General features: G+C 32.8%; 1 long non-coding RNA gene across 3 annotated transcripts in view; it reads right to left on the reverse strand.

Moving 5' to 3' along the window:
• The window catches only part of LOC148653836 (uncharacterized), a 78,713-nt gene extending 75,969 nt beyond the window's left edge, over positions 1-2,744 (reverse strand). For all 3 annotated transcript variants that reach the window (XR_015924853.1, XR_015924855.1, XR_015924854.1), the window contains exon 1: positions 2,564-2,744. This is a non-coding gene — a long non-coding RNA (uncharacterized LOC148653836). The remainder of the gene's footprint in view (positions 1-2,563) is intronic.
• Between the last annotated feature and the right edge of the window lie 18,197 nt (positions 2,745-20,941).

Raw genomic sequence — 20,941 nt, forward strand, 5'->3', positions numbered from 1 at the left:
ATTATTTATAGAAAAGGCTTAAAATCCAGTTCTATGTTAAATCCATGAGGTGTTAAAGTATTCAGAGGAAAAGGCCTCCCTCTTTGAAATTATATTATTATTACCAACTCTCCTAGATATGTGGACGTGTTCTATACCTAGAAAAAACACCACGTCTCATATCTAAGGAAATTGCATGATTTCCAAAAATCATACAAAGTAAGCATGTATAGAACAATGGTTTTCGCATTCTGTATTTTTTGTTTGAGTTTTCTTTTAGTTTTACCAGTATATGCTTTTCCATATGTACAAGCAATCATATAGGTTCCACTCTATGAGGTACATGAGATAATTCCCATCATACAATTAATTTTACCTATATGAATATGTTTAAAAGAATCATATTTTACAGTACTATTGTAAATGAAAAATTGAAATTGAAATTGAAATTGTAAATGAAAAACTGTAAAATGTGATTCTTTTAAACATATTCATATAGGTAAAATTAATTGTATGATGGGAATTATCTCATGTACCTCATAGAGTGGAACCTATATGATTGCTTGTACATATGGAAAAGCATATACTGGTAAAACTAAAAGAAAACTCAAACAAAAAATACAGAATGCGAAAACCATTGTTCTATACATGCTTATTTTGTATGATTTTTCATACAAAAATGCACAAAAATTCTTGTGCACAAGATCTTCATTCATAGCTACCATAAAGTAATGTAAAGCAATCTGCTCTAACCAAATGACTGTTTTAAATCCTCTCCATATTTGAAAACAAACAAGGAGTGTATTACAAAATATTATTACAAAATACATTTTTACCCAGTATTTCTTCTCCATAAACCATTTGTTATTGGAATATCACCTTTATTTTATGGGAGGAGAAAACCAGCAAACAACCTCAAAGTTACTGGGCAGGAGAGGAAGCCTATATTTGGTTGAAGCAAGAAAAACTATATCATGTGGAAAGAAAAAAAGCTTAGTATGACCTTGCTTGAAGAGCTAATATATAGAGTTCTCAAGAAAATAATATTTTCCTATTATACCATGAAGGTGTACGTTGATTCAGCATGTGTAAGTGCCACTGAATTTGAAGGGGGAAAAATCCAATAACCTAAAGAATTACTAGAGCTTAAAGCCTTGAATGTGATACAATTGCTTGGCAGTCGCCAGTCATACATAACTGATGTTATAATGAGAAATGCAGTCACACCTCTTTAATAAGAACCTGAAGGGTCCACAGAGAAAGACACTTCTGTTTTTTAGCTTTTAAACCACTTAAAATGTTCCAGCATTCATGGTGCAGCTGTCAGAGGTTACTTAACAAGGTTATGCTTTAAAACAGAGACCAAAAGTTTTGCTACCACTTCAGAATTACTGAGTTTGACCAACTTTGGCCTGAGACATTATTAAATCTTCTGTGCACTTAAAATTGCTTGATTAATTCATAATGTTGGTGATGACCTTCATATGTAGAATGATATTCCACAGAAAATCAAGCATTCTCAATCTTTAAAAGAAAAAGAGCACACAGGACAACATTCAGAATGACAACACGAAAAAGAACAGCAAAAAGATCTCCAGTAGTTGTGTAAAGTAAACTCAAAAAAAGGATAGGATTAGTGAACTGAAACATATAAGGACTAATTGCCATTTTCTCCCATGCTAATTTAAACTACAGGTAATTCAAAATTTATTCCTGCAGCATGAACTTTATTTACAATATAGACTGGAAAAACTTCTCATGAGGTTTTCCCCCCACACACATGCTTTCTTTTCCCCAAATCCTTCCTGTGATATTAGGTGTACTATCAGATTGCAAAATGTTTTTGTGGTCCGTACTTGATGATCTGTACTTGTGCACAGTAATTTGAAACAGTTATATTCATAAACCCAGCTTATAATTAAAGATTCTTTTCAACATTCCAGCTGCCCTAATAAAAGTAAAATACCATATTCAAATAAAACAGGTACCTTCTTGTTGTCTGACTGTCTCTGCTGTTTGGTTAAGACATCACACAATGCATTTACTTGTTCTACCATTTGCTTAAAGTATGAAGTAGAATTCCCTTTTGTAGATCACCAGAACATTTCTATACACACATCCATTTAGCATAGCATACTTTTCATGACCTGCTATCATTAAAACTATTAATTCCCTGAATCTAGATTGTTCTGTCTTTTTAAAATCAAGTATGCTCAGAACATCAACCTGCTAAACTGCCTAATTAATGGTACTCAGCAAACCTCCTTGTTCTCAAAATAAGTAGCACGTGCAATCTTTGGTTGAAAATATTTTGCAGTTGCATCTTTGCAATTCATTTTGAAATTCATAAAACGAAACTGCTTGGTTTCAATCTGAAAAATGATTTGTAGACGTTCATTCGAGGGGGATAATCCTGTGCCATTTCAATATAACATACTAAGTCTTTACTTTTATTGTTTTTTAATTGCTTCATTATAGAAAATAAGTAGCAATAAAATAGGGAGATTTTATAGTGAAGGAATCATAACAATGAATTATACAGTACTTATGTCACAGGTAAAATTATCTTAGAAACTACACTTACTGTGTACTGTTGCCTTGAAGCTGTATACCTTCTTCAGGTTATTGATGGGAAAACACACCAGAGCAATAGCCTGAATTAATGCCTCTATCATTATAATTCATTTTGTCAGCTTAATGCTGTTCCAATGAATTGTGCTATTCATTGTTTGAGTAATCCAGATCTCAGCTGAACAAGTCTACACTTCATCCCCTTTCTGACTGACAGCATTAGCAATCTCTTGAAAGTTTCTTTAGGTTGGTGTCAGTAAGACGCTATTTGTGTCCAATCACCTTTGGTTGTTTCTAGCTTGTCATAGCCATTATGCTGGCAAACAACTGACTTCAGTTAAGCTTAGTTTCAGCATGTCGTGTGACTATGAGCCAAACTGGTATATGATACATTTACTGTATGTTTACCAAAGCTTTCACGGTCATTCAATTATTAATTTCTAAACAACTGGACAGAAACTTCATTTTAATGTCTTATGCTCAAAGGACCTACTCTAGAGGTATTTTCCTTTTTCCCTTGATAATTTCACTGAAGGATTGCATGCCACACAGCAAAAGCCTTTTAAATGTATGATTAGAGGGAAGGAGGGAGTGTCACATTTTATTGGAAAGCAGACACCTTGGATATGTCTTAGCAAAGATTTACTGTATGTTTCTCATAGTATATACATTTGATAAACACCCAAAGTTAATTTAAGTTTTTGAATTTTATTCATGTGGGTTTTGGGTGCAAATTTGTGGTAACGTGCAGTCAATTTTTAGCAAGTTTTGCATAAGTGCAGATTTAATTCCAAAACTGTCTGTAGGCTTTGTAGGGAAGCTATCTTTTTATTATTATATAACGACATTTTTTTACATATTGTCTCCATAAATTCCATAAATGAAAAATGGGCTATATATAAAATATATCTACATTAGAGTATGCAGATGTCTAATATAATGTTCAGCTAAAAATATAATCTTATATGAAAACTTGATTTGTCCTTAGAATGGTAATCACTACACATACTATAAAAGACAGCAGAAAGTAGCAGCTTAAAATAGACCCTAACACCTGTCTTTTTTAATTTGGTACTTGTTATTAATGTCAGAATACCATGTGGAGCTCTTGTTACATTGTCATATCTATAAAATCACTAATTGTTAGTGAGATCAACTAAAGAATAGAAGTCAAATCAGCCTCACCACTTTCTTTTCTAAATGTTTATGGTGCAATAAATACTTGCAATACTTTTTTACCATAAATGTGTGCAATAGGTAGGTGGAAGCTAGGGCATGGAGCAATTATCCTGTCATCTCTTTTACAGGCAGACATTCTGGGAGTGAAAATATGACAGAACTTCGGGTGTGACTGACTTTGGCTGGCAGCCCATTAATTTCCTTTCTTGATGGTTCTTCCATTCAAAATGATTGTCTTATGCAAGGCTCATTTAAATCGTGTACCAAGACTCCCCAGTATTTACATTCATAACACAGAAATGAGTTAACTGTTACACACTAAAAAAAGATGAACTTGAAGTTAAAATAAATATTTTGCCTGGAATTACACTCATGTAGAGCAGTCATTTTCAGAAACAGATCCTGATGGTAACACTGTTGCCTTCATTGGCAATCATTTCCTACAAATTATTTTCTTTTAACATTGCAGGTGGGGAGAAAATAAATCACATTAATCATCTCCAGATACCCTTTGTGCTGTTGTAACACAGGGGAGTTTTCTATCAATTCGTAAGGCAGCTTTCATATTCACCTAGCAGGTCTTTGAAGGAACAGATTGCTTAAATTTATCTGAATGTTTTGGAAATATCCTGTAAAGGAGAACCACCTTGGGGGATAAGGAAGGGAAGTAAAGTTTATATGCAATATGTTACAATAGGCCCCCACACAATCCTGATGTATTGAGTAAGGCCTGTTTCAAGTCTTTTTCACACATCATTTTTAAAAGCATGGAGAAACACTCAGTTTGAAATGGTCACATAAAGGGATTTGAAATCTGATAACACCCACGTCTGGTGTATATATTAGAAAAGTGTTTGTAGGGTTAAGCAGCCTAACTGTGCTTTTTATTCTGGTTGAGGGGGTCTAAGCCGGCTGTCTTGAGTCTTTAATGTCTGCTCTTCCATGAAATCAAAAGAAACTGCAGGTGAAAGGCTTAGTCACAGCATTGAACATTAGAGCACAGGCACCCTGGGCTGGCTTCAGAGCTTATCTGAAACATATTGATAGATAACAGTTTTGAGCCAGCTGTCGATATTTGTACAAAATCAGCGGGAACTCCTTAATAAAATAATATTGAATGCAACTCAATGTTATTTTTAGTTTTTATCTCCAATAACACAGTTTTTGAGACCTTATTAACAAAATAATGATGCAGCATGGTGGTTAACGTTTCCACCTTCCAGCTCTTTCTGAGTTTGAGTTTGACTCCAGACTGAGGTACCTTCTGTGTGGAGTTTCCATATGTTCCCCATTTTCTTGTGAGGTACTCTGTTTTCCTGCTTACTTCCTAAAACATGCTGTCTAAGTTAATTGGAGTCTCTTTATTGTGCCTCTGTGTTTGTGCTTGTGTGTTCTTGCCTTGCAATGGACTGGTATCCTGTCCAGGGTGATATCCTGCCTTGAACCCTGCGCTTGTGAGAGGTTCTGGGGTTTAGTGACCCTTTCCATAAATAAGCAGCATTCTAATAATAGATGAATGGAAAATACAGATGTTTTTTTTTCTTAAATAAGCTATAAATATTGTTTTGGGGCTTCATACATCTGAATGCAATTTATACTGGTCTAGGGATCAATAAATACATTTTTAAAAGAAGAAAACCTAATGCTATAGCTGTTTCTAAGCTATTCTACTTACTGAAACAGTTTGTTTTCCAACAGATTATATAGAAAATGGTTCTGTTAATTGCTTAAGTAAGCTAGATGTTACTATGTGATTTCTTAACCTCATTATTCTATTATTATTACTGATAATAGCATTATCAATTAATCAAGAAAATTTCAAACGCAAGCCATTTGGTTATAAAAATACATACTGTATAAGTACTATGGCAGATGCTTTCTTGGAAGAGTGTACTTACATCTTAATGCAACATAATCTATTCATGCTCTTAGCCTATAATCTAGTTTCATTTTCAATTTTGTGATAAGAGTGTTTTTGCTCTTCAGACTGAGGTTCAATGGTAATTTCTGTAATTTTTCATCTTTATTTTCATGGCTAGCTTTTAATGGTCAAGACTTTGTTTCAGTACAAGACAATTTTTATATTTTATAATTCATGAAACTTTATTTTCTTTCACAATTACCTATTATACAAATACAGCCAAGAAATCAGCATCTACTGTGTTAAGCTACCTATTCTTACCATCCTTATATGCAGTACTATCAAGCACAATAAATCTACACCATGAAAACTGTATTAATTAAGTGGTGCTACTATCTTCCCTCAAAGCTTTTCTTTCAAAAAGGCACATACCCTGTAAGCCTACAACCTAATGATCACGATCTTTGGTTCTTGCATTTTGATAGTTATCATTCAATAACCACAAGAGCAGTGTAAAATTTATTTATAGCTTTTCCACATAAACAAACTGAGTAAACTAAATACTATATGGCTCTATACTTTTATTATCTTTGTAACATCTTCAGCCTTGGCTTTAAAGCGGAACCTGGGGTAATGAGGTGTCTCTTGTTTTTTGCTTCATTAGAAAACAAATGGGCATAGTACTTGTTTGTAAATGGAAATGAACAGTTGTATGAGGTACTGATAATTATTACATTTGTGACTGGAAGAATACATTTTTTAAGGTACTGTAACACCCATTGCTGTGATAAAGTCTTAAACGTCTTAGACAAGGTCAGAATATACAATTTGTGAATGTTACATTGAGCATTAATAATATACTCTAAGCCAGCACCAATGTTCCCTGCTGTTATGATGACTGAGTATTACTTAAATAGTTCAGATAGACTGGGAAGAAATCAAGCTTGTCATTTGGTAATCTTTTATATTGGACTGATCAGAATATTCAAAAACTTGATTACAGCAACTTAAGGTAAACTATATACTGTATGAGCAATCAGTATGAAGAGTAGTATTAACTAATCCATCATATTTACCAGTCAAAACAAATTGACTCACTGTCAGGTGTTCCTTGTTATTAACATAATTTGTTTTGTCATTTGTTTGCACAAAAAAGAAAAAAAAGAATTGAATGAAGAAAGTACAACAATGCATGATATCTGAGACATCTGCACAGTAGTCCATTGCTAAGAAATTTAGTATTTAAAGGTTAGTACTTATTTTGGAATGCTGCTTTCAATCACAAAGGTTGACATTATTATTTTAAAAGTTTTTCATTTTTGTAGCAATTTTATTAGATATTACAAATTTACACATTCACTGATGACAGTGTGCTCGTTATGATTTACAAAAAAAATCATGATCATCAATAGGCTCTTATCTATTCAGTGCTTGATTAAGGCCTCCTTAAGATTATTCCATGAACATCTCTACTTGGCTAAAATCCACAAACTTACCAACAATCTCGTGATTTCAGAGGCCTTTCACATGGTTATTTTTGGCATGTTGGGACCTAGACCAGTGTTTTCTTGATCGAATGGCGATCTGTTCTTTCTGCTTTGTGGGTGGCCCTTGGCTATTTTATCCTCTTTACTCGCACATGTGATGAAGAGTGTTTGGTTTCTTGTTTTTTTTTCTTTTTATCTTGAGCATCTTCCCATGATTGGTTGCGTTATCTGTAGTTCTTCTATCATTTGTTGTTACACTCAATGTGCAGGCTTCATATCTATACTGTATGTTACTATACACAACACAATAGTTGAAGAGTTAAATTAAGGTATAAAGCCAGTTTCTACTTTAAAACCATTCTTATCCTTATGAACTTTCTGTTTTACATTTTTCTGATTTTTCAGGAGATTGTCTTATTTGGTTTGATTGTTAGCTTCCAAGATTTATGTAATTTGCTTGTGTTTCCCTTGATGCAGAAACTTTGTTATGTATCTCCATAATTGGCAATGAGTTCATTTCCCCGACCTACTTTGATGCTGACCTCACAATTAAATCATTTCCAAAGTATTTGAAACAAAAAAAATCTCATAATGCCTTGAATCAATACCATGCAATAGCTTTTACTTTACCTTTTGTGTTATTCCAAATCCTGGATCCTGCTTTAACTTTTTTTCTTTGTTGCTACGATTCTTGTTGATAGCATATTGGCAGCACAACTGAACAGATTATGTGTTAGAACACCACTACTCTTATCTTTTTATATTGTGTAATTAATATTTACCAAATGTATTTTAAGTATCTCAATGGTGAAAAATGATGTGTGCCCTAGAAAAAACAAATTGCCTGTGGGAAGGACCAAAATCAAAGATTTTTCCTACCTATTTCCTACCTTTGACAACTCTGAATATCTCAACGAGACTGATTTTCTTACTTTTACTTTTAAATCAATCATACAACAAAGACTTTCTAAAGTAAACTTTTAAAGTCACTGTGTGAATATAGTATTATTTAAATCACCTGATTCTGTTCCTCAAATTCAGCAGGTTCTCTTTAAGCTATAAATGGTTCTGCACCTGGGAAAAGGGTTAAATTGATCTAATTAAAGTTAAAATTGGAACAATTTATCTCTTACTTCTGGCTTTTTGATGATCTATGTTGATGATATCAGGAGACCATAGAAAACCTGCTGAATTCCAAAACCTGTGGAAATGGGAACCCCTTATTTAGATATTCTACTGCCAACGTTACACTGAAGTAGCTGTGCAGATCTAAATAAAAAGGGAGCTTTTCAGAAAAGAGAGCTACAATTCATGTGACTTACATTAGAATGCATGCAGTGCAAGGTAATTAAAATGTTTTTTTCTCTTTTACTACCTATATTGGTCCTTATTTCTGGTCCTGTTCTGCAGCAGCAAACATAAATTCTGTGAGGTACAAAATTAAAGTAAATGTTGGTCACCAACCACAACACAGACATAAAGAGCTAACAATTCTGTTCGAAATATCTTTTTTTTTTTCAGTTCTAGACTACAAAGTGTGTAAGTGTGTAAGTGTTTGTCAGTAGTCATTTGAAAATAATAAATGGGGTGGTCTTACTTAATTTTGTACCTGGCCTAAAATTTCCAATATTTACCTCTGTCCAGGTTCAAATGTCAATGCTACAGCCTTAAGGTAACAATTTAAATGTATTTAACTGCAATATATTTATCTAATGATAACAAGCAGTTTAACTGCATTAACTAATGTATAATTACAGAGTTATTAGGGGACTAATTTATTTCCTGAATTAACTATAATTAGGTATTAATTGATTGATGGCTAGGTAAGATTAAATGTGAACTAGCTCTCAAAAATGATGCACCACAACATTCTTGAAGAACAGTTGTAACAGGCCTCTATGCATCATGGAATCCTCTAGAGTACATTTGAAATACTATTTAAAAGTTTTAATTAGTACAAAATTAATGGGCAATAATATTAAGCACCAATCTCCATCTATACAGTATATACTATACCTGAGCTTTTTGCAAGCTAGAAGACTTGCTTCACAAGGTACAGTATGTTACCCTTTGCAAAAGGAGATCAAGTAGGGTTTGAACCAGTTTGAGAAAAAAATGAGGGGTCAGATCTGGACAAATATAAGGAACACCTAGAATTGCTTACTGAAGTTACATCTTTCAGTTTCTCTTTTACGGACTTTGTAAAGAAACACAAAAGGTCATTTCTTTTTTTTTAAAGTAAATCATTTGACATTTCATCAAGTCAGAGCTGCCCAGCAGTTAGTTTTTTTCTTGGCTGCCAGACAATGGCTGAAAGATGCAGGGAAAAGCCATGCAAAATCAGTTTAAAGGCATCACAAGCTTTTAACCTTGGTACATAGATTAAAAGAAAAAAAAAATCTGGGGATCTGAAAAGGTATAGACCCACAATGCCCTATAGAACCCCTGGTGAGCTTTTTTCAAACACTTCTTAGATCCTGTGAAAAGTTTTTTAAGGGTGATTTCACCATCTGGATGACATTTCTCATTTATATCTAATTTTTTATCCAAATTATACATATTTTAAGGGAGCAGATTATTAAATAAATGTTAATAAAAGCCATGATTGAGATTTAGAATGTTATAAAAGATTCCTCTAAAAAATATTTTTATGAAAATGGTTTTAAAACAGAAGAGAGAATATGAAGTTAGATTAGTTTGGCACGTTTTCTAAAAGTTTCTAAGCCCAAAACTAAGTATGAGATTTTTTAAGCAAAAGAGACTTCAGAACCAATTATTGTTACCAAAACCTTTTCTTTTTGCTGAATTGTATAAATGCTCATGCAAAAATACATTTTTGTCTTTATGTTTTGGTTATCTAGCATACATGTACTCAGAAATACAAATATCTTGAAATAAAACAGCCAGGAGAAGAAACAAAAGGCTTTAGTTCTCTACTGGTAAACTATTCCCTTTCTGAACAGTAAATTTACTTTCTGATTTTTACTTTTTGAACATCATCGGTCACATTGTAGTATTTTGACTACATTGCAAAACAAAAACCTCTGCAAGTCTGTAAACTTATTGATTTTCTATATATGCACATTCTGCCCCAAAAATTAAAAAAGAAAATAATGTATTTAATGATAGCAGATCAGTCTTGTGATACCCATTAAATCTGAGTGAAAATGGGACAGAATTGTAATGTGCTTTATCTTGAAAAACAGAAATTAAATACATGCTCAAAAGACTCGGGGACATTCACAATATTTATTAGCAGCCACTAAAAAAAACGAAGGTGTCTAATACAGCAATCTAATGCATATTGTTCTGCTTAAACTACTAGTAAATTATATAAGCAGACTGATTTTACCACTATTGTTATTTTACCACAGAGACACCACAGACTGTTTGCTGATAGGGGAAGCCCTGATAACACAGTTGTTTTGTAAACATGGAAAGGTGTTAAAAAAGAAAGAATAAAAGAAAACTAGAATAATAGTATTTGGCATTAGTGCCTTTTTAAACAAAGACAAAGCTTCCCCCAGTCTATATATCTCTAAGAATGTGGGTGAAAAAAAGAGCAAGCAGAAAGGATAGGAGATAAGTCAGTTAGGCATGCCCTGAAAACTCCCTTTGTCATTGTATTGGGTTTCCATTGCAAGGCTAAGTCAATTCGGACACTGCCAGCATTCCATAGCTTTCTGTCAGTGTTCACGGTCCAGTGATGTTGCTGACAGAGCAGAGCTTTGCTAGTGTTCACATGGCGCCTTTCAGGCTAGGGCATCAAATAACAACAGCTCTTTACCTCATTGGGCCTAATGTACCTAGGAGTGAAGTCTCAATGGATCAATTCAGTGTTGTAGTTCCACAGGACAAACAGGCCAGAGCTGGTTCTGTAAACCAGTTAGTTTTAAACAAATAGGTAAACAGACAAAACGAGAAAGATGAAAGGTGCACGTGCAAGGATGGTGAGAACTCAGCAGGTGTATCACATGGCACTTGACCGTTCTTTCAATTATATGTACTGTGATTAGTTTCAAGAAGAACATGATGGTCCACATTACACTGCCCTGGCCATCTGCTGAAGTGTTTGTTATTGTCCAAATGGCAATATGTCTACCCTTTATAATGAAACAGGCTGATGCAAAAAGAAAATAAAGGACTGTCATTGTAGCTAGACAAAAGAGTAATAGATGTGAAAATCGTGATGGGCTGTATGAAAGAAGTGAAATCTGAATAGTTTAGTAAGTCCAGTATATTGCTATTTTATATTCTTTTAAAAATAGCATATTAGTAATAGGTCAGTGTAAGGCTTCAGATTTAAACAGCTGTAAAAGGATTTCCTTTGATATTGATCAGATATTTCTGTCATTGTTTAGTCTATGAAATGAGAACATTGGTTTGAGATTTTGCCTGATTTTTCAATTGTGGAAAAAAGAAGCAGAAATTTAAGCTGGGTGAGTCTTGATCACTTATCTGATGTTGATTTTAAATGTCACTTGATGAAATGAATGAAAGCTAATGATTTCACCTCAAATGTTGAAGCCACATAGCCACTGAGCCAGGATCGAACAGATGCCTGGTCATAAGGTGTAATCAAGCATTGCTTCATGAGAATAAGAAGTCTTGTGTTTCCACAATTACTGTAAAAAATAGATGCAAGTGTGGCACAATATATAAAACAGAAGTCTGCAAAATGTACCTGTAAGATTCAACACCATGGATTTTGTAATGTACTGTATGTTTCCAAAATGAACACATACTCTCTTAATATGTAGGTGTTTGTTCAAATAAAGGTATGTATGACTTTGAGTACACACTAGCTTCAGACATGGTTCAGGAGAGTAGAAGGAAATTATTCTAAATGGTTCACTTTAATAATTAAGACAAAACTTTTCTTGGTTTCAATTAAGTTCAAGGCTACTAAATAGAAAAGGCTAATACTTCACAAATCAGGGCCTTTTAATGTGTAGTTTTTCCACTGTAACTACAGTATACCACAATATTCAGTATACGTTTAGAATATATAAAGTTTTCTCAATTATATCACTTTATAAAAATAAAAATATTTTATGTGCTTAATAATCTAAATAGTTATATGTTTGGACTATTGTTTTAAATATACAGTACTTCCAACCTTACTGAAATATTGAATATATTGTATAGTCTATATTGTATTGTAGCATTGTAGTTATATTGTATCTACTATACTAGTTGTACTACTATTTTATTGTACTTATCTATTAAAAAATATGCACTTATCAAATATATGATATACAATACATACTGTATACGAAATTTACAGTAACAAGCTAACAGAATGGAAAATATTGTCAACACATATACAAATGTTGCTGGAATTCCACATAAAATAAATTCTCTATAGAATTTTTATTTGGTTCTATGGAGTATGCTGTAAATGATCTAGCCAATTCCCAGTAGAAATAACATGGAATTCAATTAACATTTTTAACAAAAGAATATATTATACAATACTTATACCACATATTATTGGATCACAGTTTGGCAATTGCCAAAAAATATAAAACTATGCACACATTTAGTAAACATACTTTCTTAGGTTTATATATGTATCATTATACTATTATTCAGCAATTCTAACAACAAATCAGTCATAAAATGGTATCAAATTTTAATACTTTTGACATTTCCAGTGGTTTAATCATCAATGTTTCAAAGCCAATCCTCAAAATAAGTGATTAGATTTTCAGACATTTTGTAGGCAGGAAGTTGTCCTTCAGGAATCTGAGGTAAAAGTGTTCTGAAGAAAAGTAAAAATAATTACTTGTGACAATGTTAGTTCTTTACTGTATATAGTAAATGGGTGTTAATGAGCAGTTGGCAAAGATAGCATGGGCCATTCTATTAAAGAGCTTGTTTTCCTTTTCTTTGTAGAACATTTACAATGGGCTATGAATAAAATGTGTGGAATAGAAAAAAATACTAAATGCTGAAAGTCTTTGGATACATTTAAATTAAGTTCAGAATTGACCTCTGAGACAATGAATAAGACTTGTACTCTCTACGTATCTTGCCATGATTCTTTTCCACATTGTATAACAACCAGATGAAGTGATACATACTGTAGACACATACTTTAGAGATACTGCCCTCTGGCTATCAATTAAGTGATTCTATCAAATAGACCTTGGACAAATCTCATAGCGTTGCCCATATTGGCATGTGGGTGGAATGTGAACATCCATTAGCAAATACATATTTTTCCATATTTTATATTTGTGAATAGTTACCACTACTAGTATACACATTTGTTGAAAATAGTTTTAATGTGATGGATAGTTGTAAATATTGTGATGCTTAACAAATCTGCTCTTCTAAAGGCAGTTGAAATAAATAGCATTCACAAGCTAGAAAAGGTCAACAATTATATGCATCTGGGCAAAATAATAGCATTTACCAAAAGAGGAAAATGTCTTTTTATCTTTAACATCTGACTTCTGATTAATGTACGCTACAGTACCTATGTAAACATATGGACTTATGAAACTGTAAAACATGGACAACGAAAAACTAATGCTCTTAATAAGGCAAGTGTACAAAGGCAGTAAGAGCACAAACTAGAATATATAAAATCAGTATAATGCATATATTGAATATATAAAAAGACTAAGATGGCAGTGGGCTGGACAAATAGTAAAAAGACCTGGACTAAGAAAATACTGTCATGAATCCTAAGAGACTAAAATGACCAAGAAGACAATCTCCTATAAAATTATTGGATTTACTCATTTTAATAAAGATATCCAAAGACCAAATAAATAATACTGTATATACAGTATATAGACAGATAATGGAAAGCCTTTATCCAGTATTGTATTTATATATATGGTATATAGTCCTTCATACTGTACCTTTACAAATGGATGTAGAAAAGTGGACTTTCACTCTACTGTCATTGTAAGATTATTTTTTAGTCCCTTTCTAAAAGTGAGAAAAATATTAATAATTCGAGCCTATTATAATATTCAGTAGTTTGCATTATATGAAATTCCAAAGAGGTTATATACTGTATAATAGCCTAAGTATATTTTTTATATACAGAATAATTAGTTCCTAGGAGCAGCTCAGAAATATTTTACAGAACTGAAGGTGCCTTTGGTGTCAAAAGACTTTAGATTGGCTACAGTCAAAAATTAATCTGAATGCAACAATTTCCTTACTGTTTTCCTTACAGAGTCTCGCTTAGTGCTTTCATCTAACAGATAATATTCATTCCAGATAAAGATGTATGACACTTTCATTTACCACCTAGAGTCATAATGAAGATTTATTACTTATAGATTTTTTATTTGTTTGACGTTATATCAAAAATTGGAAATTTTAGGACAAAGGCCTTCCAGAGCGAAGAAGCAAAGATAGAAAAAAATAAAATTACCTGCAAAAGACAGAATAATCTTTAAAAGACATTAGTATTATTTTTACTGACACCCAGTCAATACCTTAGCGTATATAATAACACATCCTAGCCAATACTTATTGAATTATAAAATCTGTTGCACAGTCGTATATCTAACAATCCGTTGGTTACAAAAGAAACTTCAAGCCATACTGTAATGTACATTCAAAAAGTTCATTTATCTATAAGTATTATAATACATAATATATATGTCACAAAACTGCGGCATTCTTTAACACAACTTGCTTCTCAGAGTCAATGACTACTTTTAAAAGACAGATGAATGATATTTTGATCAGTTCATGTTCATGTAGATTTTACCAGGCTTGGAAATGAATGTCATGAAAGTAAAATTGATTGCTACAGTATGTTAACTTAACATGTATGGTTTGTTCTGCAGTTCATGTGGGGTTTTGTAGTATGTGTTTTGTTATTATAAGTTAGATTAAGGAACATCTCCAGGACCTTCCAATGGTCGTTGTTCGTGTTTCTAGTTGTACAGGTAAGATTTTAACATAATTAATATTAATGATATACCAAACTGTACACAATATCTGCAAATAAAACTAGCTAATTGTTTTATATAAGAGGTTGATTTTTAAATATTTAAACAATACATTTAATACAATACAATACATTTATTTTTAAAGATAAGCCATATTCTTAATTTTACAACACTACTGGAGTTTTCCTTAGGTTTCTGTGATTAACTAAAGGCCAAATTTCTATTTTGGATGTTTTTTTTTTCTTTTTTTATATGACTCACAGCATCACACACACACACCAGCACAGGTATAAACAAGACACTATGTCTAATGTAAAATGGTGTATGTATCTGCTGTATATGTATGAAAGGTCAGGGAAACAATTTCCTCAAAAATATGAAATAATATAGCAGCTGACCTTGATCAAATGTAGATTTCCTTCTTTATGTATGTGTAAAAAAATAAAATATGTGCAGTTTAGTTCTTTCACTGAAAAAAAGAACTGTCATTTAAAATATGAAAAGATAAAAGAGATAGAAAAGTACATTTAATAAAAAAGCACCACAATATACCTTTACGGGTATATCTATATGAAATCTAAGAATGATAAATTATTATTTATGGACCACAATTGACAGAGCGATACCACTCATTTAACAGTCTTACTCACATTTCTGAGGCTGAGAAAAACTGCATTAACAAGAAAGACACTTAAAATGCTAACACCCCCACTCATGAGCCTCACCTCATAATCTTCCTTTCAAACAATCAGACAGAAAGTTATTGCAGCTGGTATAGTCCTTTCTCTCTTGGTTCGTACAAGTCAATGAGGTTTGTTGTAATAAATCTTTCTAGTAAACACTATACAGTATGTATTATGGCAAAGTGAAGAAGGAAAAAAATATAATTTAATTTCCCCATGAAAAGATTTTAAATGAAATGACAGCACTCAGGTTTGGGAACAGCATTTCCTTTTGTAATAAATTCTTCATGAATATGTTGAGTGCAAAATTAATTATTTAATGAGTGGTTATGTGGTTCTCTTGTGTGAACCAATACCCTGTCATGAAATCTGCTTAAGCATAGAAAAGTCATTAATAATATATCTGATATGCAATTACTTAAAACAGTAAAAGCTAAAACATCTCTGGGAAATCCTAGTTTTCATTCTTATTATCACAAGAACCATGATATTGGAACCAAATGATTGCTGACTTGTCATACCTGAAAGATATGTATGACTCAACAACCACATTTGTGCAAAATCATGCTCGGACATTAGTTTTCCTATGGACAATTGCACACATCAATGAAACCATGATACACCACTTCATACTTAATGACATTACAGTACATACCTGCACAGTGACACTATTAATTTAATTTCCATTTTCTTTCTTACAGTTTCAACAAAAGAAAGCAAGAATCATCTGTGTAGATCACAAAACACATTATGGGCAGAAATAGTGCTCTTTGTGCCCTGAAAGATACCAGACCAGTTCAAATCATGCAGCAGATTTCATTATTCATGTAGGAAGTTTGAGACCACATAATTTCATTCTAATCCACCAGTTTTGACTGTATTTAAATACCACAGAACTGGTCCTCTTCTACACTTGGCCTTTCTAGCCTCGTACTTATGTCCCTGTGCTGTATCTTTCCATTTTTTTATGTTTACATGGGTTTCCTACGTGTTATGATATACGATGTTTCAAAATATTTTACAGCAAAGTACATCTTGAGAGCCTCAATTCCCATGGTAGAGTAACCAAAGGTCATTATTCTAAATGGCCTCATTGTGTTACATGGGGATGTCACAGTTCCAATAGAGTTGGTCCTAATTGAACATACTGCCAACATGCCTTTGGCTAGAACAGAATGCCACCAAGAAAATAAAACTTATATTTAAAAAATAGAGATTTCTGAAATAGACACTTGCATTCTGTATTAATATGTGATGCATCTTTAAACTAAAACATTTATATTCAAATAATTAATTTGATAACTTGTTTTTCATATTGGGATTCCAACTATGAAAATGAAATACAAATTATAAAACTATGATTATTCAAAGCACCTTTCCCCTCCACGCATAACAATTTATTATTATTTTTTGGAGAAAATCTGATTTTCTTTTTACTTTTCACTGATTGCCTCAAATTAAAAGAGAATTGGTACAAAATCTGCCTTGTCTTCTCCTGGGAGAGCTGCATTGTTAACAAAGCTATTATTTTTTTACAACAGATCTTAGTTTTGTGTCTCCCAGGGAATGTTAGAAAGTCTTTTTTTTTAACTTACTGTACATTTTTGGAAGCCCCCAAGGTACAGTAAATATAGCTGCTTTACAGCTGTACAAGAAATCATGACTCATGAGTTTAATTTTTTTAGAATTCAGACTGAGAATTATTTTAAAAATAAATATTTATAAATATGTCACTGCTCTAAGTCAGTTATATCACCCTACTAAGGGAAAAGCAGTATGACATGTCTGCTAAATCAAACTTTGAATAATACATAAACCAAATTAAAATCTGCTTCTCATTCTGTTTTCTAGCACTGTGAACTGACCAGAGTTAATTACCATTTACATTTCTATAATTCATAATGACTGTTTGCACTTAAAAAAACCCCAAAACCACAACTCTCAAAGGTGTTCCTTCTCTATATACTGCGATATTAACAAAGCAAAAACTGAATACTGGAAGCAGTAGAATCTATTGTTTTATTTTCAGTTTATATCTTAATGACACAAGAACATGACTTTTGAATTGTGGGCCCTCATGCTGTATATAGAGCACAATAAGATACAAGAAGATATAGGTAGCCCTATTTTACTCTTGGAATTCTTTATTGAATTAAATATCTGGAGCTAAGTTAATCAAATCACATAATATCAGCATCTGGGCTAGTTTAATATAGTGAGAAAAGGACAGCTAACCCATAGGGGCCTGCAAGATTTAAGAAAATTTCTGGGATCGAAGCCTGTTTATTTGATTTGTAAAAGCTGGCCAAAAAAGAAATGAAAACAGTGGAAAAGACATACATTTTCAAGTTTGCTTTAAAGAGAAAGTTGGGAATGTTTAAGGAGCCTTTTGTACAGTAGGTACATAATCAAATAATAATAGTGTTTCTTTATTAGCCTTATACAATTTCTTGCATTAGGAATTTGTCTTTTTGCATACCCCAGCTGTGGAGACACAGACAGGGAGAGAAGCTTGGGGTCAGAGCGCAGGGTCTGCCATTGTACAGCACACCTGGAGCAGTTGAGGTTAAGGGCCTTGCTCAGGGGCCCAATGGAGTAGGATTCCTCTGCCAGCCACAGGATTTGAACCAGCAATCTTCCAGTCACAGGCGCAGATCCTTAGCCACAGAGCCACCTTTCTGCCCGGATGTAGTTGGGCCAAATCAATGTAGTTAAAAAAAAATAACATTTGAGTCTTGGGGACTATTGTAAAGTAATTTGTTCTATACTCCTCTGTATCAGAGAGCATCAGAAAGACCATAAATGAGATGATATCATTATGCCCAACAGGTTCATTTGTTGAAAAATAAAACAGAAAGCAAAAAGGTTTAGACAGACAGTTTAGAATAGCCAATCAAATCTAACCTGTGTGTCTTTGGAAGGAGGAGGAAGACAGAGCACCTGATGATAGCCCAGGACCCTGTAGATGTGATAGCCATCACACCACCATGCTTTGCTATATTTTGGCCATTTGCTTTTGGTGCTTTTGGGTTTGAAGTCCTCAGATACATCAATCAACTATGATGGTATAACATGAATGATCAAAAGAACAAAAATGTTTTTTTATCTTATATATCTATAATTCTGTTGCTTTTCAAACATGCTATATATCTAAACCATATTAATTGTTTTTTTTTTCAAATATACAAAAGTGACATTTAAACCTTTTCTTTGAGATGCAGAATAGTTTTCTAAAGGAAGATGTAGTCTGGTATTTATATTAAGGAATGACCTTTTGATAGGCCTTTACTCTTGTACCAGACACGACTAACCTGACATTTTAGTCTGGTATTTGAAAATGTCCACTGAGTAATGACTTTTACCTGCCGTGTCACTGATTTTCTGTTTCTGAAACATGTTTGCTGAAGTTTTAAGGACCTACTATGGTATAATTTTTTTTTAATTGTGTTTTTCAGAAAGTTGGAATTCATTGTATTCCAAAGTCTTCATTTATACAGTATGCGAAGAAAGAATAATATGTATTTTTACATTTGGTTAACATGTTTGTTCCTAGAATACTTGTAGATAATAGGTTAATTCTTATTTGTTTCATACAACTCATGAGCCTAAAAGAGAGTGTACATGTGTACATGAGGATAAAACCTGTGTTTATAGAAGCATTTTCCTTCTCTTAATAATTTCACGTTGTCTAACACAGTAATTGGTCTCTTGGCTGCACTATGAATAATATTTTACAAAGGAACAAGTGTTTGTGTTCTAGGTCCCAGTTCTTGAAGGCAACTTTATCTTCAATTTGCACATACTGACTTTAGCAAATATGACATGTCAATATTTTGAATGTTACAAACTAAAACAAATGTAACACTTTCAGGAAAACGTGAGCTACTGAGAATAATAATTAAGAATAATAACTTATTTTTTAATTCTAATGTGCTTTGATCATTCTGGACTAGTTTGTTTTGCATTATCAGATTTTAAAAATGAAGTGTGTAGAAATGCTGTTCAGGCCACATATTCAACTATTATTTTAGTGAAACGCATTCTTCACTCAGACATTGTATTGAAACATTGCTGTATTTCATAGTGTAGAGTGATAGGTCCTCCTTGTCAGTCTCAATAAGGTTCTTTCTATGTACTGCTCTCTTAAGACACAAAGGTTTTTATGGATTTCTTTGCTCTCCCTCCACTTCTTTTGTAAAGGTATTTTTCCTCTGGAGGCTGAGGATACATTCAGCCATTTCTCCCACAAAGCAAATCGACACTGCAAAGATAAGTTAAGCTTGGGCCATAAAATGGCAGTGTTTGTCAGGAAACATAATGAAATTGCAGCCTATTGATCTTGCGAATGATCATGTACTAGGCAAGTCTTGGCATTTCTCAGTTCCTTCATTGAACTGCTTTTCCTGAGTGGTCTTTTAAAAATTATTTAAATGAACGAGGAACATTGATTATCTGAAAAATAATTTAGATTATAAATATCTTAAGCAGGCCATGGTTTCTGCCCTTAAAAATGTATTCATCACTTTTGCAAGGACTTGAACTCACAACTCCTCGAAATGCTTTTAGAAATTAGGAATAAACCAGAACTGCAAATTATCTGATACAGCTATCGTACTTGTCTCTCAAGCCTTACAACCTGACAACTGGACAATAACCAGAGAGGCATGACTGTCCATTTCACTGGTTGTCCTCAGAGGATGAAAGGAGACCACACAGTTTAACTCCGTCAACACTTTGATTGTAACGACAGTAATCCCAGACTACTATGACTCATCATTTCATTTAAGGATTTTAAAGCCAAAAAATCTAGTCACAGAACAATTTGCTACACAGGAATAGGAAGTTAATAATTTAAATAATTTGGACATCAGCATTTACAAACCTGGTGTGACACCATTCTTTTTCTCTGTATATGTTTATGTATATATTTATATATGCATCTACTGTATACTGTACATGCTTGTAAATATACAGCATGTGGAAGTTGTTCATCAACTAGCCATCTCTTTTTAAGACAATTAAAGATATTAAATAAGAATGCTCCTACTTTATAACTGTTCAACCTATAATGCGTAGAATAAAATACTATACTATTAATTGTTGTATAGTGCATACTGAGACTACTTAATGGGTAGAGATTGGTTTATATTGCAATATAATCATATTAAGTGATTCAAACCTCATTACAAACAGTAAAAGCCTGCCACATGCTGCACAAAGGTATGTGGTATCAGTGCAGAAATGGAACAAAGAAAT

Source organism: Lepisosteus platostomus, chromosome 10 (genome assembly GCF_059453375.1).
Source record: "Lepisosteus platostomus isolate fLepPlt1 chromosome 10, fLepPlt1.hap1, whole genome shotgun sequence".
NCBI lineage: Eukaryota > Metazoa > Chordata > Actinopteri > Semionotiformes > Lepisosteidae > Lepisosteus > Lepisosteus platostomus.